This window comes from Rhinatrema bivittatum, chromosome 1 (genome assembly GCF_901001135.1).
Source record: "Rhinatrema bivittatum chromosome 1, aRhiBiv1.1, whole genome shotgun sequence".
Lineage (NCBI taxonomy): Eukaryota > Metazoa > Chordata > Amphibia > Gymnophiona > Rhinatrematidae > Rhinatrema > Rhinatrema bivittatum.
Genome location: NC_042615.1, coordinates 529,719,412 through 529,741,827, shown reverse-complemented (window position 1 = coordinate 529,741,827; position 22,416 = coordinate 529,719,412). Strand labels below are relative to the sequence as shown.

General features: G+C 45.4%; 1 protein-coding gene across 4 annotated transcripts in view; it reads left to right on the top strand.

The window, feature by feature from the left end:
* Window positions 1-13,879: 13,879 nt before the first annotated feature.
* The window catches only part of GLIS3 (GLIS family zinc finger 3), a 1,101,679-nt gene continuing 1,093,142 nt past the window's right edge, over window positions 13,880-22,416 (top strand). Inside the window, exon 1 of one of the 4 annotated variants that reach the window (XM_029613449.1) lies at window positions 13,880-14,092. The gene's annotated coding sequence lies outside the window, so the exon portion shown is untranslated. Of the gene's footprint in view, window positions 14,093-14,192; window positions 14,875-15,187; window positions 15,308-22,416 lie in introns of those variants that run through there. The other 3 variants (XM_029613441.1, XM_029613435.1, XM_029613458.1) reach the window with 3 other exon arrangements.

Sequence of the window (22,416 nt, the reverse complement as noted above, 5' to 3'; positions counted from 1 at the left end):
TCTCTAGTTCCATGTCTTCCGAGTCTTCTGAGTCTTCATCCGAGTTCCATGTTATGCCGTGTCCAGACGCACAAGCACAAGCCGTTCCCAAGCGGCAGGTCCGAAAGGGCTATCGAGTGGCCGGAGGGCTATCCCTGAGACCAGCATTGCGTTGTTGGGTCTCACTCTGTGCATTCAGGGTCAGCAGAGGTCAGAGAAAGACTTGTTCCAAGCTCCCAGCTATGTTCCAAGATTCAAGCTATGTTCCAAGATCCTAGCTTCGTTCCAAGACCTAAGTTACATTTCAAGTCCCAAGCTACATTCTAAATTCCGAGTCTAGCCCGTGCCCAAACCGCTCGCCTCCCATGGTGCGTTCCTTGGAGCCTCGCTCTGGGGTCACACCTTGGTTCAAGGGCTCACTCTCCTTGAGCAAGCAACTGCATCCCCTGCATTCGCAATAGTAAGTAACTTATACTTGCAACCATGCTATTTTATAAACATAAAAAATACACACATGTATTTTCAGTTTTGTGCCGACATTTACATGCACAAAAAAGGGGACGGTCTAGGAGTTTTTCAGGATGGTAATAAGAGGTATGTTTGTGTAAGTTGCTATAAGTACATTTGGTAACTTATTTACGCAGTTTAACTTCTGTTAATTATCTCTTTCAATTTATATCAAAGTCATATGATGACCCCTATTGGTTGGGTGAGAGGTCTGAGTGAACTGAGGAGGAGTTCAGGGTGAAGAACTAGGAGGGCCTCAATGACCTGGAGAACGGTGAAGTGATGGAGGTATTGTTGATTTCAACTCTTTGCGCGTGTTTTTAAATATACCAACTTCCATGTGTCTATCAGGGTTTTACACAAGTAAGGCATATTTTTTTCACATGTAAAATATACACACATGTTTTTATAAAATAGCTAGAAAAAAAAAGTGCTTTCAATGCATTGCTGCAATTTCCATATAACCAAACATATGTGCTTATGTTGGGGGCAGAAATATGTGTATTTTATAATCTGCATGTACTTGATATGCTCAACTATTTATTTATTTATTTATTTATTTAACATTTTTTATATACCGTCGCTCAAAAATCTATCGAAATGGTTTACAACAGATAAAATCAATAAAACATCATAAATTATAAAATTAACATAAAATTTAACTTAAAACTTAAAACTGTCATTCTCTACATAAAATATCTAATAGTCCTAAAATATTCCTAAAAACATAGCTCCTATCATGTCCTACATCACTCCAGGTTCTCCTTCAGTATGTAAAACCTATAAATTCTTAAAAAAGAAAAAACTCCCATCCTTCCAGTCTACTTCTTCAATACATTAAACATATCTAAAACTGTTAATTATAAAATGTTGTAGTAGATCTCAGTGTGCTAATAATATACAATGTGTAATTATGGCCATGCAGAGTTGTTTGAAAGTTATCTTCCCTGAGAAGAAAATGTTTGGATGGTATGAATAGATGAATAGGTGTCCAAAGCAACCTGCACACAGTGATGTTATGGCTGCTATAAAAGTTTCTAAAACAGTGATATTTTCATCAGCTGTAAGGTTCATGACTGGGGATCTTGTCACATGTTCAGTAAAATTGCAGTCCCCAGCACTCCCAAGGAATAACATGTTAAATGGCAAAATTCTATTATGTACTGAGTCTACTACAAATAACATTTTGTTTTATCTGTTGGTTGGTCACACTGATATGTCTGTCTGTGACCACCAGTTGGTGCCCTGAACAGTGGAAGGTGCATTATGCAAAGACAATATGCTCTGTCTGCAAAGCCCTATCTCTCAGGCACCCCCCTCCCCCCCCCCCCCCACACACACTCTCTCTCTCTCACTCTTCTCTTAATTTTTATTTATTCATTTATTATTTATTGAAATTTAAAAGAAAATTTGCACAAAGTATCCACTTTGTTTCAGAATCATGATACATGCTAATCACAAAAGAAAATGATAAGGAAACAATGCCAGAACACAGTAATTCACAGTAACCATTAGACCACAACCAGCAGGGGAGGTCAGCCACATATGGAGATTTAAAGGAAAACTCAAAACAAAGGAAAGACACAGCTTACTACGGCTCCCAAAATATATATTGGACATCGCTTAAACTTCACTTCTTCTGGATGATAACATTTTCCTAGAATCAATAAAGATCTTAAGTTGCTCATATGAAAAGAAAACAAAGCTATCTCTATTATATTTAACTATGCATTTACACGGATATCTCACAAAAAAGGTTGCCCCTAAAGCTAGGGTTTACTGACGCAATGCCACAAAGCCCTTCCTTCTTTCTTGTGTAACCTTAGCCAAGTCCGGGAATATCCTTACAGTTTGCCCCATAAATGGTACAGTAGATTTCCTGAAATACTTTTTCATTACTGAACTTAAATCACTATCAGAAAAAAAAGATACCAATTGTGTAGCTCGATCTAATACTTCATAATTAGATGACTCAAGATATTCCATCAAATTTGCCATATCAACAGCTGGTGATTGAGTTCAAGAGCCTGGCTTGATGGGAAAAAATAAACTTTATCCAAGGTGGGAGTTACATCTGGGGAAAATTCCAAAATTTCAAGAAAATACCTCTTCAGGGTTAACAGTGGTAACTCTCCCACAACTCTTGGAAAGTTCAGCAATCGAAGATTTAGATGCCTCAATCTGTTCTCTATAAATTCTACTCTTCTATTCAATGAACCACTGTCTTGAATTAAAGAATTCTGCACTCCTCTAATAGCATGGATTTCTTCTTCAATTTGTTTACATTTTTGATGAAATTCCTGTTGTTGAGATGTATTATTTCAATAAAGAGAATCAACTTGCTGAGACACAGCTTTGATCTTTAAGGAGTATTCTGAAAAAGCTTTGCCCATCATGGAAACAAGGTCCCACAACAATTCCAGAATTACCACTGGAGGTTTCCGAGATGGGAAAAGAACTCCCTCAAAGGACTGAGTCCCAGCAGCTATTTCCTCACTTCCAGTCCCCTCCTGGGGACTCTCACCAAGCGGGAGGGAGTCCGAGCCACCGGCTAAGATCGTAGAAACTCTCAGCACAGGGGAAAACCTTAAAGGAGCTGTTCCCTCAGTGTCCACTGCTTGAGATACCACTTCGGGACTCAACGTGGCGAGCTGCTGTGAGCTCATCCGTGCAGCCGGTGGCAAACAGGCATCCAGGGGACTCATCGACACCTCCTCCGAAACCAGGGTAAGTTCTCCACCACTCACCATGGCAGCCAGATCCGAAGTCCCCAAACCAGGAGCTGCGGCCAAACATTGCAGGATTGTTTGCTGCCCAGTCAGAGGAGGGGGGTCCGAGGGAAAAGTTCTTACTTTCCTCTTCCTCTTAGATGGCATTAGTAAAGGTGTAAGCCCAAAAAGGAAACTAGAAGCAGTAGCCTGGCGGTGCAATGTCGGCATTAAGCCGCCATATTGGCTCCTCCCCGAAACCACTCTTCTCTTAATTTAATACATTAAGGGCAGGATTTTAAAAGCCCTATGCGCGTAAATCCAGAGGATTTACGCACGCGGGGGGGGGGGGTGTGTGTGTGTGTGTGTGTTACGCGCGCCGGGCCTATTTTATAAAAGCCCGGCGATGCGCGTAAAGCCCCGGGACACGTCTAAGTCCCGGGGCTTTACTAAAGGGGCGGTCCGGGGTTGGGCGTGGGCGGGGCCAGAGGCTCCAGGCCCTAGGGCTGAAGTTTTGTAATAAAAGGAAAAAAAAGAAAAAGGTGAGGGGAAAGGGTGGGGGAAATAGGGGAAGGGAAAGGAAGGTGGGGTGGGGGGTAGGGAGGTTCCCTCCTAGGCCGCTCCGATTTCGGAGCGGCCTAGGAGGGAATGGGGAAAGGCAGCGCGGCTCGGTACGGGCTCGGCATGCGCTGACCCCCGATTTTATAACATGCGCGCGCCGGGTAGCGCGCACACATGTACACCAGCGTGCAGGTTTTAAAATCTACCCCTAAAAGAATATTTATCCTTTCTGCTTTTGTTTTGTTTTGATAATTTCATCAGTTGTGAACCAGACAACCTCAGCAATGCTGGGTACTTTTCACTAATATCATGCCCTGCAAAGCCCTGTCTCCCAGGCTCCCATACACAGGCACAGGCAGATATAGACAGGCACACACACGCATAGGCACATATATAGAAGCCCACACATGCACCGTTACACACAGGCTCCCACTCACACATTCACATAAGGGCCACACACGGCATCTTCTTCAAGCACCGCCAGATCCCTTCTCTCCTTCTTTGGCTGCCCCAGAATGGAAATTGTGGGGGCCATCCTGTAGGCCTCTTCTTCTGCTGTTGGGTAGTCCTGATTGTGTGCAGCCTAAGCCCTAAGGGATTGTTGTGGAAGACAGGAGGCAGAGAGTAGGACCAACCCAGGCAGTTCTCTCAATGGAGTACAGTAAATAGTGCAGTTATCTGAGGGATTTGTACTGGAACTGGTGATTTTTAATCTTCTTGTATATCAATCGCTATTTAGTACTCTCTAGAGTTCAAGAACGACAGATGTCTAAAATTCTGTCAATGTAGTTTATGGAGAGGTTCCTAAATTTTTATACGCTGCTAATTACTTAACAAAATTAAACAATATTTACCATATTTACTTTTTTTTCAATTTTAAAATTTATAGCTGTTTTGGACCAGACAACCCTAGTAATGCCAGGCAATTTTTGCTAGTTTACAAATTATTTAAAACGACTCATCCAATTAATTTTTTTGTTTACTGTATAGAAAAAAGACATGAAATCAAAACCACTAATAGTTTTGTCTGCAGCAGTCTGACTGGTTTAGGTTTGCTGCATTCAATGGCAGCTGAACGGTCTTCTTTGCATATATTATCAAACCCCTTATCTTAGGAAGTGATTCCTTGATTTCAACTTTATTAAAAAAAAAAAAAAAACCAACTCTATTCTAACATCCCTTGAGATATATCGAGGACAGTGGTGATGGACACATTCACCTTATGGCCTTAACATTCACGGTCTTATTCATAAAAGACTTTTTCTAATTTTATGCCTATGGAAAGAAACCTCTTGAATCGCATTGAAAGAGCCCTTAATTACAACTACTGCTTGTTGAAAAAAGGTGAACATAAAATAAGCTATTGTAATTTAGAAAAATACATGTAAAAAGACTAGAAATATGATTCTATCCCCTCCCCCATATAATTAGTAAGGACTTTGGCTATTTCTTTGCTGTTCACTTTTCTTTAGCATTTCATATTTGAATGTAACCCTCATCCCTCCCAGGGCTGGTGCAAGGGTATTAGGTGCCCTAGGCGAACCTTCTGTCTTGCGCCCGTTCCCCTCCCCCCCCCCCCTGTCACACTGCCCCCTACCGGCTTGAGTCCTCACCCAACCCGACTACCGGCTCGAGTCAAACTAGTTTGACCCTGGTGCCTTAGACCCCCGCCTGGTTCACCTAATGCTTCCATCGGCCTTGATCCCTCCCGCCCTCCCCCTCCCCTATGCAAACTTACAAAATTCAGACACTAACATAAAACAAGCTAAATATATTTTGGAAGACTTCTGACACACAGTACAAAAGAACATGGATAATCATCCAAATTCCATGCACCTTCCAAAGGACAACAAAGTAACTGAATCACTGGTCGTATGGATAAGCATGGCTTAATGGGAAAGAGAGAGCAAGGATTTAGCAGAAGGAGGCTGTGCCTGACTAAACTCTTAGAATTCTCTGAAAGTTTTAATAAGCATGTGGATAAAGATGAGAGATCAATATTTTGTATTTGGATATTCAGAAGACTTCTCAGAAAAACTAAAAAGTCATACCTTACAGTGGCCAGTTGCCCAATGGAGAAAGGTAAATGTGAAGTACCTCAGGGATCTGTACAGGGACCAGTAATTTTTAACATTTATAAATGATCTGGAAAAGGGAGCAATGAGTGAGGCAATGAAATTTGCAGATGACACAAAAATACTAAAACATAAGCAGACTGTGAGGATCTGCAGAAGGACCTTGCGAGACTAGAGAGCTGGCAGATGAAATTGAAGGTGGACAACTGCAAAGTGACACACCCAGAGAAAAATAATCCTAACTATTGGTATACAATGCTGGATTCTGTATTAGGAAAAGAATCTTGGAGTCATTGTGGAGTCATTGTGGAGTCATTGGAGTCATTGTGGAGAATATATTGTGGAGTCATTGGAGTCATTGTGGAGAATATATTGGAATCCTTAGCTCAGTGTGAGGCAACAGACAAAAAAAGCAAATAGAATGTTGGGATTTATTCACAAAGTACTGAATAACAAAACTACGCAGGGCTGGTGCAAGGGTGTCCAGCTGCCCTAGGCAATGACTTCACCACCACACCATCACCACGTTCTTTCTCTCTCTTCAGACTCGATCCCAACCCACAATGCACCTCCATTTGCGACCCATATCTCTTGCAGCCACACTCGCCCATGCTGCCCTCCTGTTGCAACCGTCGCTGCCCGACGTCTTCACTCCGCCCTCTTTACCTCTGTGACGACTCCCTCAGAGGTTGAAGGACGGCTGGCTGCCGCGGCGTCTTCCTGCCAACTCCCTCCAGCGTCCCCGGACCGACCTGACGCTGCAAATCCGCCATGTTGCCTGAAGTCTAGGGCGCGCACGCGCGCACTGATTGAAATACCAGCAAGGGCGCGAACCTCAGGGGCGTCCCCCTGAGATGATGTCATCCGCTACCAATATTTAAAGGTCTCTGATATCGCTAGCAAATGAGTTAGCAAGGAACGGATTGGAATAGGATTCTTTCCAAGCTACTCTGCCTCCTCGGACTTACCAGAGGTACCCACTCCTCAGGGGCCTCGCTCTCTCTTTGCCTTTCAGGTTTAGAGACAGGAACCGGTACTCGCTCCTCGAGGACCCTTGTTTCTGACTCTCTGTTGATTCTCTTCTGCCTGGAAGCTATCGCTGCCTACATCATTGTGAGTTGCCATTGCTCTCTCAGAGCTTTCCCTGGAACCAGGTACTCGCTCCTCGAGGGCCTATCCTTTCCAGCTGCTGAGCCTCTCCGAGACCATTATTGTGAGTGCTGTCATCTAAGTTCTGTTCATGAACTCTGCACATCCTGCCTACTCACTGTCTACAATTTCTCAACAGCTCAGCCATCCTGGGATCGCTGTTCCAGTATCTGAGGGACTTCAGCCCTGCCGGGCACTTCAGCTCACTACTGCCACCTCTGATGGTTTCTAAAACCTGTTTAATAAAAGAACCAGTGTGTGTCTGTCTCCATACTCTAAGTCTAGCCGGTGGTCCCTCTCAGGATCTTCCCCTGGGGGCGTGGTCATCTGCCACTGGCCCAAGGATCCACCCACAACTATCTCCAGTAATTATAGATTGCTATTCCAGCAGTCCAAATAACACCAGAATTATTACAGATTGCTCCTCCCATCAGCATTGCAGATTATTACAGATTGCTAACTCCTATCTGATTGCTCCTTTCATCAGCATAGCGAATTATTACACCTCCCACTTCCAGTGCCCTAGGCGGCCAGCTAGTCTGCCTAATGGCGCCGCTGGCCCTGAAACTATGGATATCATAATGACTCTGTATAGATCTATGGTACATCTTGAGCACTATATGTAGTTCTAGTTGCACCTTCTCAAGAAAAATATAGTGAAACTGGAAAACGTAAGAACATAAGAACATGCCATACTGGGTCAGACCAAGGGTCCATCAAGCCCAGCATCCTGTTTCCAACAGCATCCAATCCAGGCCATAAGAACCTGGCAAGTTCCCAAAAACTAAGCCTAACCCAGGTTACTGTTGCTAGCAATAGCAGTGGCTATTTTCTAAGTCAACTTAATTAATAGCAGGTAATGGACTTCTCCTCCAAGAACTTATCCAATCCTTTTCTAAACCCAGCTATACTAACTGCACTAACCGCATCCCCTGGCAAAAAATTCCAGAGTTTAATTGTGCATTGAGTGAAAAAGAACTTTCTCCGATTAGTTTTAAATGTGCCACATGCTAGCTTCATGGAGTGCCCCCTAGTTCTTCTATTATCCGAAAGAGTAAATAACCGATTCACATTCATCCTTTCTAGACCCCTCATGGTTTTAAACACCTCTATCATATCCCCCCTCAGCTGTTGCTTCTCCAAGCTGAAAAGTCCTAACTTCTTTAGTCTTTCCTCATATGGGAGCTGTTCCATCCCCTTTATCATTTTAGTAGCCCTTCTCTGTACTTTCTCCATCGCAACTATATCTTTTTTGAGATGCGGCGACCAGAACTGTACACAGTATTCAAGGTGCGGTCTCACCATGGAGCGATACAGAGGCATTATGACATTTTCCGTTTTATTCACCATTCCCTTTCTAATAATTAGAGGTGTGAATCGTGTGATCGATCGTCTTAACGATCGATTTTGGCTGGGGGGGGAGGGAAATCTTATCATCGTGGTTTTTTTTTTTTTTAATCGTTAAAAATCGTAAATCGGGGGAGGGCGGGAAAACCGGCACACCAAAAAAACCCTAAAACCCACCCCGAACCTTTAAAACAAATCCCCCACCCTCCCGAACCCCCCCCAAATGTTTTAAATTACCTGGGGTCCAGTGGGGGGGTCCCGACGTGATCTCCCTCTCTCTCTGGCCACAGCTGCATTGAGAAATGGCGCCGGTGGCTCTTTGCCCTTATCATGTGACAGGGCAAAGGTAGCGCTGGCGCCATTTTGGTTCCTGACTCCCGACATCACGCATGCAGGAGATCGCCCCCGGACCCCCGCTGGACCCCCAGGGACTTTTGGCCAGCTTGGGGGGGGGGCCTCCTGACCCCCACAAGACTTGCCAAAAGTCCAGCGGGGGTCCGGGATCGACCTCCTGTACGCGGGCCGTATTGCCAATCTTCAAAATTGCGCCGGCGCTACCTTTGCCCTCACTATGTCATACGGAGTGAGGGCAAAGGTAGCGCCGGCGCCATTTTGAAGATTGGCAATACGGCCCGCGTGCAGGAGGTCACTCCCGGACCCCCGCTGGACTTTTGGCAAGTCTTGTGGGGGTCAGGAGGCCCCCCCCAAGCTGGCCAAAAGTCCCTGGGGGTCCAGCGGGGGTCCGGGGGCGATCTCCTGCACGCGTGACGTCGGGAGCCAGGAACCAAAATGGCGCCGGCGCTACCTTTGCCCTGTCACATGATAAGGGCAAAGGGCCACCGGCGCCATTTCTCAACGCAGCCGTGGCCAGAGAGAGAGGGAGATCGCGTCAGGACCCTCCCACTGGACCCCAGGTAATTTAAAACATTTTGGGGGGGGTTCGGGAGGGTGGGGGATTTGTTTTAAAGGTTTGGGGTGGGTTTTAGGGTTTTTTTGGTGTGCCGGTTTTCTCGCGCCCTATTTAACGATACAATACAAATGCCCCTGACGATCGGGGGCATTTGTATTGTATCGTGCACTCTAACGATTTTGGACGATTTTAAAATTATCTGATGATAATTTTAATTGTTCAAAAACGATTCACATCCCTACTAATAATTCCCAACATTCTGTTTGCTTTTTTCACTGCCGCAGCTCACTGAACTGATGATTTCAATGTGTTATCCACTATGATGCCTAGATCAGAGAAGGGCAACAAAAATGATAAGGGAGGTGGAACAACTCCCTTATGTAAAAAAGGCTAAGTAGGTTAGGGCTCTTCAGCTTGGAGAAAAGATGACTGAGGAGATAAGTTTATAACAATATAAGAAGTTGCCATACCAAGGGTCCATCAAGCCCAGCTCCTGTTTCCAGCAATGGCCAATCCAGGATACAAGTATCTGAAAATACCCAAATAGTAAATAAATCCCATGCTACTAATGCTAGAAATAAACAGTGGCTATTCCCTAAATCAATTTGATTAATAGCAGTTTATGGACTTCTCCTCCAGGAACTTATCCAAACCTTTTTTAAACCCGGCTAAGCTAACTGCCTAACCACATCTTCTGGTAACGAATTCCAGAGTTTAATTGTGCTTTGAGTGAAAAAGAATTTTTGTCTGATTTGTTTTAAACATGCTGCTTGCTAACTTCCTTGTATTATTTGAAAGAGAAAATAACCGATTCATATTTATCCCTTCTAGTCCTCTCATGATTTTATAGACCTCTATCATATCCCCTCTCAGCCACCTTTTGTCCAAGCTGAATGTTGTGTTCCGCGCCCTTGGACGGCCATGGGCACGGCCCCCTACCTCACCCGTGGCAGCGACCCACCGCAGCAGCTCCTAGCAATTCCCCTGGGCTGGTGCCCATCGCTCCGGCGCAGGTCCCCGGTCTGGCCGCTGGGTGGGGAGCCGTCCCTGCTCCTCCCTCGCGGCGTTCTGCAGTCTTTCCTCCGCGGAGGAAATCCAAGATGGCCGCCACCATCTTTAGGCACGAGGCCACGCCGCCTCCACAGATTTAAAGGGGCCAGGCCCCTTAACTACTCACAGCTGTCTCTAATGGGCCAGAGTAGAGGAAGTATAAAGGGAAGCTTCCTTTGCCCATTCTTCAACTTGGCAACGTCCCACGTAGTCAGGTCTGCTTGCTTCGATGAGTTCTTGTACTTCAGATCCTTGTTCCTGTCTTGTCTTGGTGCTCCTGGTTCCTGACTTCGGATCGGCTAGCGGTGATTCCTGGTGTGTGACTTCGGACTGGCAAGCGGTGATTCCTGGTGTGTGACTTCGGACTGGCAAGTGGCGATCCCTTGGTATTTGACCTCGGACTGGTAAGCGACGAACCTCTGGCACGTGATCTCGGACTTCTTCTGGACCATCGTCTCCAAGGGCCCACCTAAGTCCCAGCAGCCCAGGTCCCTACGGGCTCCTCCTGGGGAGACCGTGGGCTTCCAGGGGTGAAGCTCCAGTTAGCCCTTGCACCGAACTCTCAACTCCTTGACCTCTCAAAGGTCCACCTAAGTCCCAGCGGTCCGGGTCCCTACGGGCTCCTCCTGGGGGGACTGCGGACTTCCAGTGGCGAAGACTCCGTTTTTCTCCTTTACGTCACGACTCTTTGTCTGCTTCCACGGTCGCCTCAGTCTCCAGTGCGGAGGGTCAGCTGGTCGCATCTTCTGTTCTGCCTCGCCACCCGACGGGAGAACCTACGGATCTTCCTCTTAAGGTACAACATCCTCCTGTCGGCCCAAGGGTCCACAAGCCTGAGCATAACACTGAACAGTCCTAACCTCTAGCCTCTCCTCATAGGGGAGCTATTCCATCCACTTTATCATTTTGGTCACTTTTCTCTGAACCTTTTCCAGTGCATCTATCTCTTTTTTTACATATGGCAACCAGAATTGAGGTCTCACCATGGAAGGATACAGAGGTAGTATTCAGAGGTAGTATTCCGTTCCTATTAATTCCTAACATCATAAGTGGGTTGGAACAGGTAAAAAGGGAATGGTTATTTACCCTTTCAAACAGTACTAGGACTAAGAGACATTCCATGAAACTAGCAGGTAGATTTAAAATAAATTGGAGAAAGTATTTTTTTTTACTCAATGCTCAATTAAACTGTGGCATTTGTTGCTGGAGGATGTGGTCAAGGCAAACTGAGTTTAAAATAGATTTGGACACTGATCAAGTTCCTGGAAGAAAAGTTCATAATTAGCCAAGTGGACTTGGGGCCATGGTTTATCCCCTAGCAATCAGCAACAAGAATTTGAATCTACTCTTTGGGATCTGCCAGGTACTTCCTAATGACCTGGTTTGGTCACTGGCAGAGCAGTGGACCTTTGGTCTGATACAGCATGATCATCTTGTATTCTTAAGTACGTTGCCTTAACTTGCTGGATTGGCTTTAGATTGATACTCTCTAAAGGCTTTCTCCTAGGTTGCTTTCATGAGCAAACATACACAGGGTCATTTTTCAAAATGTGATGATGGGCCATTATTGCTTGCATCAGGGCCTTATCGCGACAATAAAATTTAAATGAGGGAAAGTGGAGGGGTTTGGGTGGGGTTAGGAAAAAGTTTTTTTCTGGTACCCCGAGGGCAATAATGTTTTACACATTATCGCCAGCAGTAGGACTGGAAATAGCTCTACCTTTTGCAGGGGTGCTATGGGGGTGATAGTGTGCGCTGCGGCCGCAATCACAGTGAGCCATAATGCACCTCTGCAATGCGGCGGGGTGCACACTATAGCCCTCCGCCCTTTTTCTAGCTGTGGCTCTTCATTCCGCGGACAGAGCTATCAAATTACCCAGTTCTGAGAGAGAGATTTTAGGTCATGCCTGTTTCTGACAACTCCTTCTTAATGCTTTATGTTATCCGTGTTGCCTATTTCAGTGGGTAGAATGAGGAACTGACTACAAATACCACCATGCTTTGGGATGCAAGTTCAAAACCTGGCCTGATAAAAAAAAATAAAAAAATTCCCTCCTGGAAATGAGTAATGGGGCAACTCTGGAGAAAAAGGTAGGACCCTAACTGGCACTCAAGCGTCCATCCCATCACTTGAGACGGCAGAAGAGGCAGCAATATCCATCTACTGCAGAAATTATCTACGTGCCAGTTTCTAGCTATCCACCATAGGGATGTCATTCTACCCTTTGGCAAGCTAGAGAAAGGGATTGGGGGAGGGGGCAATGGGGCAGGTTTATTACTACTGAAAAAGAGATGTTTTTTTTGTTTAGCCGGCCTGTTCTTTCTTTTCAGTTCCTGCACGTATTCCTGTACAGCCTCGCTGGTTTGCCCCCACTCACTCATTGTCAGCTTTCACAAGACCCCACAACAAGATCTGATGTTTTTTGCAAGAGCTTGGCGCGAGCCTGTGTGAAACTTTCTGAGCGGGCTCTGGCGGGCAGGGCGGCAGTCGAAAGCCGCCTCCCTCTGCGCCCCTTCTCCCGCCGGCCCATTCACTCCCACAGCCAAACAAAAAAAAACAAACAAACAGAAAAGTGACAGTGCTGGCACAGCCGGGCTTCAGCTTTCCCCAAACAATTATTATTTTTTTCACGAGGACATTCAGCCTTCAGCCAATATTCTTCCCTCGGTGAACGGTGGCGGCTATTCCCGCCCCCTTCAACGTAGTTGTATGAAACGCTGCGCGGGATGAGGGGAGGCTGCCTCTTGTCCTCATATGGAAACGCATAAAGCAATGCTAATGTTAGGAACCGAAATAAATAGATTTATACACAGTGCACAAATGACCTGCAAGAGGGCATTATATTTATTCCGCATACATGCAGGATGGTGCTGCTTATCGGTGGTTTGGGTGGAACCGGCACCCCGTAAGCGCTCTCCCCCAGGGGCGGCTTGTTTGAGGTCTTTCCTTTATTCGCGCCTATCTGTGTGTGAAGTTATGCAACATTCAAGGTGCAAGAGGGAGATGTTAGACTGTTTCCTACTTTTGCGAGCGTAAGCGCGGTGGTGAGGACAGGACGCCTCTCACGTCCAGAGGCGACAGAGACGGTGAGAAAGCGAAACCCCCCACCAGCGCCCAGGCAGGTCAGCCGCTGTCACCGAGCCGCCTCTGTCCGTCGCTAACGCCTGCCACTATCTGATCCCTCCCCTTGCACTGGCCGGACGCCGCCGCCGCCGCCGCACGCAGACACAACTACCGCTAACCCAACAGGGCGAGCTCCCCTCCTCCCGCCGCTCTCCTCACACATCCACAAACAGGGAGCGAGGCGAAGCGGGGAGGGAGGACAAAGCGGAGCTGCCCCTGCTGTGCCGGTGCAACCAGCACCCCCTCTGCTCCTGCTACGGCGGGGGCAGCCCCTCCCCCCCCCCTCCTCCAGGGGAATAGCTCCAGCAAAACTGTAAGCATCAAAGCGTGTGTCGTCCCCCCCCCCCCCAGCATGGACGGCTATTGCAGTCAAGACACTTGAACAAGAGGGAAGCTGACATTTGATAAACTGATTCCGAAAAAAAAAAAAAAAAAAAGAAGGGGGGGTTAACCAAGACATCTTTTTTTTCTCAGATTCTGGCAGGAATTTATATTTCCCTCTCCCCCCCCCCCTCCCTCAAAAAAGGGAATAGTTTCTGTCATGTGCTGAAGTGCTGGAAACAAAAGTTACTTTTGTTACTCGACAGAGTGCCTGGCCACTTGTCACTCTCGAGCCGGGGCAGCGTTTGGCTGGGAAAGGACAATGCGCGCTGGGCTTTGTTGTGGAAATCCTGGTTACCTGGTAAGTGGATGCTATAGGAACCTCGCTGGGGGCAAAAAGAGGAAACGTGCTTTGGCCATCTGAGATGAATGGCGAGGAGGGGGAAAGAGGGCTGGCTGGACACACTCTGTCATGTAGCCTATAGAGCGCATCCCGAAATGAGAGATTCTCTCGTCAGCTTGATGTAGGAAAAGGAAAGCAATTGCAGAACCTAGGAAATGGGAAACGGAAAGGGTCACGGGGAGGCGCAGAACTGTATGCGAACGAAGTTGTAAGTTTGCAGAATCTTAAGGGTGCCAAAGAAGGATTTGCTGCCAAGAGAGTTCTGGCCGAGCGAGGAATCGTGAAACCAGTTAGAGTGAAAGGAAAAACTTGAGAAGTAGAAAGTTTGATCCAGGGCATGAGGATCGGCTCTTTTTTTTTTTTTTTTTTAATATGCATAGACGCAGCTAATTGTAAAAATCGCACGATCTTTGTCAGCGAGCCAGCATAATGCCAACTCCAAAATATTTTTCAGATGTCTCATTCTTCTAAGAGGCTTTTTTGTTGTTGTTATTGCTGTTCTTACGTAGTCCTATAAGTATAAATGAATTAATGGGTTTGGGGTTGTTGGTTTTTTTTGAAGATTGTCCAGATTAGTTTGGAAAGCATGAGTCTGCTCTTTCAGGGGGGCTTACATGTGGTAAGGTTACTCACGTAACTGACAGTCTGCCTAAAAGCGGACAAAATCACTATAAGGATCTGGAAACTTTGGGCCGGTGTGCTTTGCTTCTCGGATTTGTCATGCTGATGATTAAGAGGAGGTGAGTGTAAAAATGTTTTGTCTCCCTGTATGATTTGCTTCTTAGCAGCGAGTTAAACCGATTTGGATGTGCTGCACAGTCTGGGGTGCTTGTTGAGACATATTTAGCAATATCTCCGCTACCCCTCCTGGAGGAATCAATATCTCCGCTACCCCTCCTGGAGGAATCGTTACCTTTAGTTATTTATTTTTATTTATTTAATGCATGTTCATCCCGGACTGTCTTTGTGCTCAGTTCGCTCATTTGTATGTTTTTTTTTTTTGTCACGGCTGAAACACAAGTGACCCTTGTAAAGTTTCCAGGTGTAAAGACGTCATTTGGAACTACTACCTCCACTTTAAAGTGCGGAAGCATTCGCTTGCCAGCGCTTTCTCCCGGTGTGATGTTGGTAGCACGGCTGAGTTGGACCAGAAGTTTTCATTTCCAAAGCCAGGTGGGCTGTGCTTCTGATCTTGCGCTATCCGCGGAATCTGCCCACTCAGGTGGTCTGGTTCCAATTCTGGCATGTCTGATTATAATAATAAACAGCATTTTAAATTTGCATCAAAACGTTGCATGCCAGCGGGCATTAGAGCAGAATAATGAACTTGGGGGACAGTTGCTGCTTACAACTCAGCTACCGTCATTATTGCTACCAGTTCAGTACATTAGGTTTTATTGATGACATATCATGTAAAATACATCGATTCCTTTGCAGACCAGTTCACATTTTGTTGGGCTTCCAGTTGTCCACCCCAAATTATTGGTTTTAATATGTCATCAGATCAGGACAGTGTCGTACTTTAAAACAAACAAAAAAAAAAAAACAACCCCCGCTAAAATGTTTACTTAATTCGCACAGAAAGCGAAGTGGATAATTAATCGTTTGCAGAATCAGAGCAAAATAAATGAACAAATGAAATGCAAGGGAGACCTGAAGCTCGACTCCGTTACTGATGGGTGAAATGCTGAACGAGGGCTCACTCGGGGCTATGCCAGGCTGCTCCAGGTCGCCAGTAAGTTTAGTTGGAATCGAGGAGCTGCCGGGTCCCCAAGATGCAGAGTTGTTGTTTTCACTTTAAAAACCAAGGCACAAAGAAAGGCACTTGAGACGATCTGGGGAGCGGGAAGCCCGTCCGAGTCTTTTTTTGTCGTACGTTGTGCTCCCAGTCCCGGGCGAGGGTAGCTGTCGCGCGCGCGCCCCCTCCCGGGGGCTCAGTGCGTGCGCAGCCAGAGCGCGGCGGGGTCGCGTGCACACCGGAGTCCCTGTCGGGCTGCAGCCGGGGGCAGGGAGCTGCTGCTGCTGCTCGCGCTCCCCCGCCTGGGGCTCTGAGCCGCTCCCTGGGTCAGGGCAGCGACGTCGCTCCGCTCTGGCTGTAAACGCCAAGCGGTCGAGTCTCTCCATCATTTTGGTTTGTGAAATGTAAAATGCGCTTGGTCTTGGGTTGTGTTTCAAGGGCCGGTATTCAACTTTTTCTGACTTTTTGTCGACCAACATGACATGAAAAGCCGAACAGAGGCCCCCAGAGCTGGGGAAAGCGATAGAAGTGATGAAGTGCCAGGGGTTCACATTCCCTTGTGGGTTTAACTTGAGGGAAGCTAAGGAATAACAGCTGCTGCTGTTTAGCCGCCCTTCATTCACACCTTGAGCATTTGAAAAAAAAAATCATTTTTATTTAAAAAATAAAGCTAAGAAGGACAGCTATTAAAGCAAACATATACTAGCTTATCTCAGCAAGTGTCTTCTGATCTGGTATCAAAGATTTTAGCAGGTGACCTTTACCCCACGATAGAGAGAGAGAATGTGTGTGTCGGTGGACTATGAGGCAGGCACGCATGTCACAGCATTCGTTTCTCTTTTTTCTGTGGGTGGTGGTTAGGGAAACAACCCCTTAACGGCAGTGCTGACATCATTAAGGAATGTGGATGTTTTATTTTTGTAATTCCCCTAGATCAAGAGTTTTTGAATGAGACAAGAATATAATTTTTCAATACATAAAATAACACACAGATGTAGTAAACAGACCCAGTTGTCACTTCAGTCAGGTGCCCCTGCACAACTGTAAAACACAAAACATGAACAAGAGAACATTTGAATTTATCTTTTATCTGATTAGGCCACAAGGCAGAAAAATATTCTGTTATAGGTTAATATTCAAAAAGACAGTTGTGTGCTGCCATAACACTTATAGTGAATTATTGGGGAGGACAATAAATCAAAGTAATAAACAAAATGAGTATAATACAATAAACAGCATCTAAATTTTAGAATAGTTTTAATTGAGAGGAGGTCTATAAGAATCCAATTAGACATACAAAACAGTCGCCTAGATAGATGTTAGCAAATTCAGGTTAATGTTCACCTGTAAATAAAAAATGTGGATCGTCCTGCTGCAGCAATCCTCTATAATGATTTCCAAAGAGTGTCTGATAGCTGCATTTTGTCAGGAATAAAATCTGGGTATTAACGCTTAGAGTTAACTGGTTTCATTACATATTTTTAAGGTATACCTTAAAAGTCAAGAGATTTCCTAATGTTTTCTCATTTGTCTTCACTGGGCTCCAGTCTGTCCAAAATATCTTCTGATTTTGGTGTCTATTAATGCTATCTAATGTCACTCTGAGCAGAAATCCAGAGCAACTTATAGAAAGAAACTGGCTCAAAATATATTAATGTTATATCTGAGCCACCTGTCTCACAATCAGCCTTACTTAGACAAAAATATTAGTCAAGGGTAACTTTCAAGAACACTGTCTACATGATAACTTTGAGCTCTGGGGTTAGGAACAAATTATTTAGCATTAGAGCACTATGCTATTGGTCGTAGAGTAAACTGGACTTTTTCCAGGTTGTGCACCTTTTATTAAATTTGGAACTGGCCTGTGAATTTTTCAGAGAAGATGTCATTGACCTTTCCACACATGGGTCCTACCTGACAAACAGGCCAATACTATGAAGTGCACGCAGCCGAGTGCACTGTTTAATAAGCGGTTGGACGCATGTGTTTGGACGTGCATCCACTACCCTTTATACTGTAAGGGGTTTAGTGCATTGAAAATATGCATCCAACCCCCCTCCCGAAACTAATAGCGCTCATCACATGCAAATGATGAGGCTATTAGTTATTTACCCAGGATACTGAAAAAAACATGTGCGGCCAAAAAGCGTACAGAAAAGCAGAACATATCCTAGTGATATTAAGTTGGAGGAACCAAAAATGTTAAATAAAAATTAAAAAAAAATGTGCAGGCCCGTCAATTTAGGAAAATGGATGCCCATTTTCCCACACTCTTATTGCATTGGCCTGAATGTGCGTGAACATATACCGGTATGTGATTTCATACACTGAGAAACAGGAGATTTCTGATGTTAAGGCTTTTTAATGGATTGGGTTGCTTTACTTAAGCTCATTTTTTCAGGCATTCTCTATTTATAATTATTTTTGTGGACACTTTAGATAGAAAAAAATCCCTTTACCTGCCCCCTGATTTCATGACTCATTCTGGCCTAGAACTTGCAAAAGTCATGATGAAGGAAACATGCCACTTACTTGCTGGGTTCATTTTTTCTGTATTGTCACTTACATTTTATATCTTCATTTGAAGAAATGCCCTGAAAATGCTTTAGTTAATAAGGATGCATACAAAAAATATGAGCATTACTAATTTAACTCTTCCTCTCTGGGAAACTCTGCTTCCCATGCACAATCAATATATTTCTGTAGATCGTTTTTTGTTTTGTTTTTTTTTGTGCCTGAGCAAATTGTTTTAATCAAATAGTAATTTTTACAGTGGATGCATGTTACAATTGTATTATTCTCTTTCATTATATTGTAAACTAGTAAGGTGTAAGTTCCAGATTGCAGTGTTGGCGATAGTTTGGCTTGGAAACTGAGGTTATGATTAATTACGCAGTTAGAATACATAGTTCCTGAGCCATGTTTGTAACAGGGTCATTCCAAATAGCTGCCCCATTTGTCTAAAATGAAATGAATGAAGTATAATATATGTAGGAAAATACAACAGAGTGCAGTTAAATGAATAACTGAAAAGCGGATACATTTTGTTGAACCCTGAAACAATTCATTCCCAAAGCCTGAGAAGTTTATCTGCAAAAGAAAAGTGGCACTATGGAAGGACTTAAATAAGCAAATATGCTGTTTCCATCCAGATCAATACATTTTCTTTTTTGGTCTAAATGAATAACTGAGCACTCATCAGGCAAGTAGCTCCTATCTATGTCTGTTTCTTCTAATGCCAATTCCCGACTCCAGGCTTTCCATCTGGCTGTGCCATGCCCTTGGAATTGACTTCCTGAGCTATTGTGACATTCTTCCTCTCTTGCTTATTTAAATCCCATCTTAAAACCCACCTTTTTGAGGCTGCTTTTAAATCTTAAACTCCCTCTGGATTGTCCTGCTTACAGCCTCATTAATTTTTAACCATTGTCATAATAAATGAAATTCCTAAAAGTCTCCTTTGCATGTTTGTCTTGATTAGACTGTAAGTTCTACTGAGCAGGGACTGTCTCTTGTACGTTTTTGTACAGTGTTGTGTTCGTCGAGCAGTGCTATAGAAGTGTGTTAAGTAGTGGTAGTAGAAATTGCTTCTTTTTCCATGTTTTAAATTGTTTTCTTTGGAGGGAGGGGTGGATTTCAGGGCTGGTGGCGGTGAGGAGTATCAGAAGGACAGTTAATCCATATAGTCATATTAATTAAAAACTGGCAGGCACATTGTAATTTGTAGAAATGCAAATGACAGAAATGCATTTCAAATAGAATTTCAGAAGTGAGAGAGATGGAGGTAGTCATCCAGAGGCAGAGAACAATTGCTTGTGATAATTGGTTACCCTTGGGAGGTAGTGTCTCCAGATGAGTTTGTTTTGCAAAAAAAAGCAAATAAATAATAAATCAGCGCCTGTCAATGATTTATAGTCTTTTAAAACTCCCACTGAAGGCAAAGAAATTTATTTTAAATTACAAGAAATATTTATATGTAATGGAAGGACTGTCCATAAGGCCTGTGCTTTCATGTAAATATTGTGTGCCTCAGGTTAATTGTAATCATTACAATCCACCCCACATCCCCATTCCCCCTTTTTTTTGTTTCTTTTTATGAAAATTTGCAATTAAAAATAGAGATAATCTAACTCCATTTTATTGTTGTCCTTCGATAAACATATTCAACTGATGAATTGGCCCAAATCTGATAATATGGTATCAAAAATATCCACTTCTGTTTCAGACTTCAAAGATTCCAACATTTGGTCAATCTGTTCCCAAAGGCTTTCTTGAGATTTGTTGGCTTGTTCCATTATTAATAGCAGTAAGTCCATGGAACATTTGTTGAGAATAGCCAATCATTTCTCTAGGAAGTCTTGTGCAAACCATGACAAGAATGAGTCTCACTTGCAAGCCAGCGTATGTTGGGTCTGATTTCAAACTCAACTTCTTAATAGTTGCATTATGCCACAGACAGGTTCTTCTGGAGTTCGTAGGGTGTAATATGTATAAGCAATGTATTAAGTTACACTCGGTAGTGTTACGAGCGCGCGCGGGCGCGGTCGTCTCGGGCAGGTGGTGAGCCCTTGGGCACGGCAGGACCCCAGGAGGAGCCCAAGGCCACACCGTGGGAGGTGAGCTGAGCAGGCATGGTGAGCCAGGCAGGCAGGAACAGAAGCAGGGAGTCCGACCCTCAGCCGGACCTGCATGCCCATGGTAGCCAACACGGGGGAAGTTGACTAATGAACGGTCCTCCGACTGTTCCCGGCCCTTTCGGACCTGCAGCAGGGAACGGCAATGGGCAGCAGCCGGACAGAGGCGAGGGCAGACAGAGTCCTTAAACAGAAGACATCAGACGGGGCAGAAGCAGGCTGAATCAAGACCAGAGACATCAGGACAAGGGCTGAAGCGAGACACTGGAAGACCCAGGCGAGCAGGAACTCCGATTGCTGGGATACTCACATCCGAAGCCCCCTCGGCTGGCAGAAGCTCAAGAGCCCGTGGGACGAATCCCTCCTGTTGGCCACTCCAGGGCCCAACAGGACAGAAGGCTCAGGAACCAGGTCAAGGCAGAGACAGGTAGACATCCGGACAAGGGCTGAAGCAGACACTGAGACAGGCTGGTACGGGAACATTGCACTGTCCATCAGGGCGCCCTACTCAGCCCACCCGTGGGGACTGAGTCGCGGACACCACCCTGTCCCAGACGCGCCCTACACAGCCTAGGAAGGCTGGTCGCGGACCACGCTGAGAAGGAGGGCGCGGGGAAGACCCAGGCGAACAGGAACTCCGATGCTGGGATACTCACATCCGAAGCCCTTACGGCTGGCAGGCACAGGAGCAAAACATCTAGGCAGAGACACTGGACAGGGATCCATCAAAGCATAAGTGATCACGGAAGACCTGGATCAGCAAGTATACAGACGACTGTAGGACCTGATTCCGCAGGCCGAGCAAGCAGGAGTCGGAGTCACGGACCGGAGTCAAGGCAGGCTGAAGACAAGCAGGGAGTCGGAGTCACAGACCGGAGGTCAAGGCAGGCTGAAGACAAGCAAGGAGTCGGAGTCACGGACCGGAGTCAAGGCAGGCTGAAGACAAGCAGAGTCGGAGTCACAGACCGGAGTCAAGGCAGGCTGACAACAAGCAGGAGTCGGAGCCACGGAGGACCTGGATCAGCAGGGTTACAGACTACTGTAGAGCCCGATCCAGGGCCAAGACACAGTGAACAGAAAGTCCTTAAATACTGGAGGTAGAAGGCAACTCCCTGGGAGGAGCTTGCCAGGACCGCCCACCGCTGGTCCTATAACTAGGGTAGAGAGCTGCGGGCCAGCCCCTAGGGAAGGGCGTCGCCCAACAGGAAGTCCAAACGCTGAGGCATGCAAGCCACAGGCACAGCTAGGCCTCTCAGGCCCTGGAGCAAGTCCTGGATGATGCGCAGGCGAGGCCCAGGCTTCAGAGCGGCCTCTGGAGGAAGGTAAGAGACCTCCTGCAGCGCAGCAGCAGGGGGGATCGCAACAGGTAGTTCTTTTTAATCAGGCTGATGACACTCAGTACAACTGAGATAATTTCTGTATCTTTCTGTTATATGTTCTTGATCTCTGATTGCTTCTTTTAATACTAAAAGATCTTCCTTTTTCTCTGTATATTGCACAGGATAGTCACTTGGAATTGACACTTTATCTGATTTGTGTTCTGTTTTTTAGCACTTGTGGATAACATTCAGGTATTGTGAGTATTTCCCTGTCCCCAGGGGGCTCATAATCTAAGTTTGTACCTGAGGTAATGGAGGGTAAAGTGAATTGCCCAAGGTCACAAGGAGTAACAGTGGGGTTTGAACGGTGGTTTCCCTGGTTCGTAGCCCGCTGCTCTAACTACTAGGCTACTCCTCCATGCTGCACTTGTATTAATGATGCCATTCTTGTGTTTTGGTTACCTGTTAGACCTGCTTGTTACCTTCTGGTTAATTCTAAATACATTGAAGGTGTACAGTCTGAAGTCAATAAATGCCATGTGTTCAATTTCTTGTTAAATACAATGGGGCGGATTTTAAGAGCCCTGCTCG